We start from the raw sequence: 7,500 nt of genomic DNA on the forward strand, positions 1-7,500 counted from the left end.
GAAAGTAACATTAAGCTTCATAAAAGCTCCATGGCATTGGGTGGTCAGTAAAAATGGTAATAATACAGTTATGATACTGACATTTATTATACTTTAACAATATGAAAATTATACTTGACAATGACAACAACCATAATGGTAATAATAACAATAGTAGTCATATATTAGTAATAATTTTAGTATTGATAAGGATAATGCAGTCTGATAATTTTATTGTCATACATCATCACACCATAAACTAATTATAATCCTAAATTATCTATAATAATGATACTGATAAGTGATACTATGATAATGAGATGGTGATTATGACAAGGAATATATATATTATTATCGTAATACGAGTACTAATAATCATTTTGAAATATATATATTTTATTATTATTACTATCATCATTAATTTCTTTTCAGTTATTGCTGATATTATCATTATAAAAAAATATTATTAACAAGGAGAGCAGTAAACTTTCTATTATCATCATAATTATTCTTGATATCATCATTATGTTTAATGTTTTAATGTCATTTATATAATGATAATTAAGATAATAGTAACAATAACAACAAAAGTAACAACATTGATAAAATTAATCGTATTAGATGATGAAGATGAGGTACTTGTCATTATCTTTATCATTCTTATTAAGTATAGTGTAGATATCAGATATAACCATGACTACACACACAATATATATATATATATATATATATATATATATACATTATGACAATATCAACAACAGTAATTTACATTCATCAATCATGAACAAATAACAGTTCTGATTCCACGTAGAGTAAATCTAGAAATGTAATGGATTTCATGGAGTAGAAAAGATTTGTGGCATTACTCCTGTACCCAATCTACTGAGAGCTGAAACAAGATCGGAATTTTGTGTAATTGGTGGCGTATGATTTTAGAAAGAATACTATTCGTATCCTCTGTCTTGTCTCAACGTGCGACCTTCCTTAACACTCAAAACATTACGATATAATTTCACACACGATGTAGAAAGAAGCCCCATTGCAGAAAAGGGTTATTACAGGTTAGGGAAATTTATTTGAAAGTAGATACTGCGTAGTTGCATTTTCTTCCCCTGTGAGAGTTTTGTTATTCATACAATTATTTTTTTTCCTAAATTCCAGATACCACATGATGTTATATGCATAATTTACTATTAGATATTATCTATGCAGGTAGCTGTTAGAAATGCCAGAATATACTAGTGTAATTGTCGAATGGGGAGCTTCTGCCAGGCTTCCCGTTTTTTTTTTTTTTTTTTTTTTTTTTGTGACTTGAAAAGAAATTTATATTTTATTAAAAATGTACGTATTAGTGTTGTTCCACACCTTGCAGTGCATTGTTGTTTGTAAAATTAGGCGCAGTAATGTATGGTAATTCCGTTTTTTCCTGGATCTTTCCTCAACTGTCATGAAATTAGCTTACTTTGTGTATTTATGAAATTCGCAGGAATGACCTGTGACCTGTACTGAGAAATTCAAGGCTAGCCGTGTGAGCCATCTATCACTGTCAAAAAAAAAAAAAGTCAATAATTCAGTGTCAGTAATCTGAGCATAACTATACTTCCTCTTGTATCCAAGCTCTGCACCGAGTTCCATCGTGACTCATACACCCTTTACATGCTGATTCTCACTGTTAAGTTTATCAAAACCGCCATAGTAAACAATAATTTCACGAGACATAATTTATGGAAATGAACATAGGTATTTTCAGAAATAAGTTCCCTCTAAGCGGCCTCAGCAATATAAGGTCAGACGATTGGAAATGCAAGTCATTAATGATTATTAGCACCACCTACTCCGCACCCAGTTCTATATTATTTGAACTGCAGGGTGTGCAGGTTGTGCTATGATTCATGATGCTTTTGCACTGGGTGGGGAGGGGACTTACAAAGCCTTGCTAAGAAGGTGGTATGCGTTATATATATGTGTGTGTGTGTGTGTGTGTGTGTGTGTGTGTGTGTGTGTGTGTGTGTGTGTGTGTGTGTGTGTGTGTGTGTGTGTGTGTGATTACTATTAATAATAATATTAATAAAATTATATAGAATTATAAGTATTAATAAACATATATATATATATATATATAAATACTTTATATATTTGTATATACATATATATACACACACATGTATATACATATATATACATATGTATACATATATATATATATATATATATATATATATTAGATATATACACATATAATTATAAACATTAATAAACATACACACACACCACACCAGATATATAAATATATATGTGTGTGTGTGTGTGTGTGTGTGTGTGTGTGTGTGTGTGCGTGCGTGTGTGTGTGTGTGTGTGTGTGTGTGTGTGTGTGTGTGTGTGCATATCATGAATATGTATATATGCATATGTTTTTTTTGTTTTGATTTTCGCCGAGAACCCCTTATTGGAAAGTCACGATTTATATTTCAACTCTGTTATTGCTGTCGATTATATATATATATATATATATATATATATATATATATGCACACACACACACACGCACACGCACACGCACACACACACGCACACGCACACGCACACGCACACGCACACGCACACGCACACACACACACACTTATATACAGATATAGATAGATAAATTTGCAAACTAATAAACATATCGGTAAATAAATATCTGTCTATATACATGAATACATGCATACATATACATATATAAACATATGTATACACATCAATAAATAAATGCATATACATATATACATGCAGATTAATACATATCTATCTATTTTTACACACACACGCACACACACACACACACACACACACACACACACACACGCACACGCACACACACATCCACACACACACACACACACACACACACACACACACACACACACACACACACACACACGCACACACACGCACACACACACACACACACACACACACACACACACACACACACACACACACACACACACACTCACACGCGCGCGCGCGCGTACATATACACATGAATAAAACAAACAAACAAAAAACAGTAAATCCGATTCAGAAGTAATATGTATAAGAAAAAGTATAAACGCATTCAAACAAGAAAGTGAGAAGGCAAAAGAGTGAAAAGATGGGATTTGAACGAAAGAAAAAGGTCAAGGATTTTTGGCATATCTTGCATGGTGAATCTAACCATGATAAGATTAATATGATGATGATGATGATGTGATGCTAATAACGTTGATGTTGTAATAATGATGATGGTGATATAATGAAGATAGTGACATTAACGAGATAATAAATATTATGACAATAACTGCTTCACGTGTCATAAATCCGTGTCCTGGATATATATAACCCATAGTAAGAGGATTGCAATGGAGACGTGTTAAATTTGATAACTAAGGAAGCACATGATTTGATTAAATGGGGGATATGCATAAAGAAACCGATCCCGGAATAAAACTTGTGAGTTTAGAGAGAGAAGTTTAATTCAATCCCGAAGAGGAAGACAGTTCAAGTGCAGTTGGTAAGAAGAAATGTAATTTAATGTTTATTTGAAGAATTTGGATCGAAGTTTTGTCGAAGAAAGAAGTTTGGAATTCGATAAAAGCTCTATTGAATCACGATCCATTCCTCCCTCTCTTTCTGTCTGTCTGTCTGTCTGCCTGCCTCTCTCTCTCTATCTCTCTCTCTCTCTCTCTCTCTCTCTCTCTCTCTCTCTCTCTCTCTCTCTCTCTCTCTCTCTCTCTCTATCTATCTCTCTCTCTCTCTCTCTCTCTCTCTCTCTCTCTTCTCTCTTCCCTCTTCTCTCTTCTCTCTTCTCTCTCCTCCCTTCTCTTTCTCTTCTTCTTCTTTCCCCCATCTGTTATATGTACTTTAGTTGATAATTGATAAAGTAAAAAAAAAAAAAAAAAAACTTAACCTATTCAAAAGTCACTTGATTATAAAAGGGCAGCTCTGTTAACACAAACATAGCACTGTTAATGTTAATCTGTGAAAATGCAGTCACATGTGGAATGCTTCCAATATGACAAAATACAAGATATAAATAATGGCATAAAAAAACAAATCTACTCTATTCGAATTATCCGTATTTTATGTCGAACAGTAAGCTAAAGAAGAAGAAAGCTGAAGACACAAATATCAGAAAGAAACAGACAGAAAAAAAAATCTGAAAACATGTTTTGACAGCAAGAAAGCATTTGAGTCCGGGTAATGGGGTACAGATATGTTGTGTGCAAGTCTAACTTCCTGTTTTCCCTCGAGCTACACAATTTCTCCTTTAACTTAATGTTAGGGTAAATAAGCAAAGATAACCTTGCAATATGTATATATATATATATATATATATATATATATATATATATATATATGTATATATATATAACTGGAAATACAAATGTTCAAGTTATTGTTATACGTGACAGACTTGCTGTATTGCCATTAGATTACAAAATAAAAGTATCTCCAATAAAAATGACTTATTGGGCGTAAGATTAAGGCAGCTTGTAAATATGAGGAAAAAAAGAGGGATATATGTGAAAAATAAGGAAGTTGCATATAGTTCGAAAGTACTTAGAGAGCACAATTCTTCGCATCCACTAAAAAAGTTCCCTATCCCCCTCTTATAAGAGAAAAATCTATAAATAATAAAAAAAAAAACACATATAAGATAAGTAAATTAATAAACAAAGCTAAAAGAATCGAAAGTTAATTCAAATTTACAAACTGCAAAACACCAATTATATCACTGCGCATTAAATTTTACTTAATTCGTATTCAGCCAACAGAGCAAAGTAATAGAGAGTAAGGATGTATTTAGCTATTTGAGCTATAAGGCATAAGCATCTTGTTATATGTAGAATACAGGTTAAAGTGAAGAACGCTGTTGTCATTGGTTTTATTGTCCATGCTGTTTTATTGGCACAAGTTCCTCACGCATACTATATTGGTTACCATCATCATCATCATAATTATCATTATCACCATAGCTACCATTACTATTGCTACTGCTATTAGTTCTAACATTATATCAACAGCAGCACTTGAGATAGCAGTATAATTATGATAACCATTATCTATACTCTTTAATTATTAAAGAGTATGGTTGCTGTTGATAACATGTTTTAAGCAGCGTTCCCAGACAATCAGTTACCACACAAATGCGATAATATGACCTTGAGTGCTTCGTATATGACGATGAAACAATTTTCAAACTTGTATCAAATATATGATCTTCATTCACGTTACATACAATTCAGTTTTGTTGTGGTGACAAATATATACATATACTCAGTGGTAACAACTCGGCTAGCAGGTTTGGTCTCTGGCTAACACGCTGTGGGTATGCATTGCCCAAACTATATTTGAACGGTGATCATTATGTATAATGATGTTGAAATTCAAACATTTGTCTCATAAAAATCCAGGAAGACTTCAGCTGTTACATAAGATAAAACTAATGCAATGGCAGTTGAAAAGGATATATCAAAGGCAGTCATACAAGTGTTAGATATTCAGGTGCAAAGTCTTGGTCCAGTGAGCATACGAAATGCGTCTATGAGTTATCCTTGCTATAACTTTGCCTTTCTCTCCCCTTGTTGCAATTTCGGTTCTGTTTTGTTTTATTTCTTTACTTTAGCTCTCTCTCTTTCGCATACACTTTCTCTGGTTCTAACAATCTTTTCTTCGACTTCGTTTCTCTCTGTCAAATTTCGTAATTGTTTCCGGCTATTTTTCCTCATACTTATTTATTTTCTCCTTCACATTTCATGTCTCTGGATCTCTCTTTGACAGTTCATGTTTCTGAGATTTTCCCATTTCATGTCTATCTTTTTCTTTCACGGTTCATTGTTTCTGACTCTCTTATTGTCACATTTTATGTCTATTTCTCCTTTCACATTTCGTGTCTCTTGGTCTCTCTTTCTTTCGCATTTCTTTTCACTGTTTATCTTCCAAAATTTCGTTGATCTGAGTTACTTTATTTCACATTCTCTTTATCCCTCTGTCTCTGTCTTGTGATTTCCTTTTTTTCTGATTATTTTCTCCCTTTCTCTGTTTTTCACTTTCTAATTCATTTTTACTCTTTCTCCCTGCACTTCATATCTCATATTCTTTCATATTCTCTTTCCTCAGCTCACGGTTTAATTTTCTCCCAACATGCCTCGCCTTTACATTATTTTAACATATCTTGCAAATTCTACCGTCTTATGGGTGTCCATATATATATATATATATATATATATATATATATATATATATATACATATATATATATATATATAAATGTGTGTGTATATATGTGTGTATATATATATATATATATATATATATATATATATATATATATATATTTCATTCTTTCGTTCCTATTCTTGATTTTTACATGCACATTCATCCATATACTTTATAAGAATCTCCGAACATTTTTCTACAATATCTCTTGCAATTCAACGTAAACGTATTGTGGATGTAAAGTGCGCATTTACAAAAGCAGTTCTTTTTCATATTCTAAATTTTTATCACGTCTCATTTTGTGCTTTTTACACACACATTCCATCTTTTTATTTTTACATTTTAAATGTAGAATTGTGTGTGTATGTATATATATAAATAAATGTATTTATTTATTTATCATATCTTCATATCTGAATGGGAATGAAGGCAGCCTTTGTGCATTGTTAGTTACATAAAATCGTATGTTACATATCCTCATGTAATTCATTTCAAAGCCGTCTCTGTAAAAAAAATAAAAAAATACTAGATTTGGACAATATGTTTTGAGTTGTTCAGTACACACGATGAATGTACTCATTACTACCAAGGTCATTAAGTCAGAAGCCGGGTCAGTTATGAAACAGTATTGCCTGTTTTGGCTGTCTACGCTTTCCCTTTGTTCATTATAATTGTTTATATATGTAATTCTCTTCAATCTCCTTGAGTATATATGCATATCATTTACATCTTACATCTCGATTCATGAAAATACTGAAAATATTTGAAGGAGCTCCATGTAAGTTTGAAAGAAAAGTAGTTACTGATCTAACGATTCTTAAGTAAAAGTCATTTAAAAGTGTTTGTATAAACCCCCTGTCTCAAGGAAAATCATCATGGGTGTTCCAAAAGCAGCTTAACCAAACTTGTGAGTGAAGCTGAACCCGAATGAAAATTACTTTATTATTACGCTTATAAGAGAGACTACGGAATTAGCAAAATTGTTCACAGATTACAATAAATCAAATTACAAAGTTACCGTACAGCATTTCCTTATGCGAAATGACCTAACCTCGTCTCACATAACAGGACCCGTCAGCTATTTCCCATGAATTTTCCTGTCCTTTTTCATATACATATAGCTTTATATATATTCACCAAGGCCTCCCTATTAACACTGCGACTTCGTCTTTGAAGCAGAGGTAGTTTGGGACCATTCAAGGACGGATCCTAAGGCAAGAGTTCCATGAATGTTTTGAACCCTACCAAAGGAAACTTATTTTTTCCACTCGTCTGCAT

Source organism: Penaeus chinensis, chromosome 9, assembly GCF_019202785.1.
Source record: "Penaeus chinensis breed Huanghai No. 1 chromosome 9, ASM1920278v2, whole genome shotgun sequence".
NCBI classification, from domain to species: domain Eukaryota; kingdom Metazoa; phylum Arthropoda; class Malacostraca; order Decapoda; family Penaeidae; genus Penaeus; species Penaeus chinensis.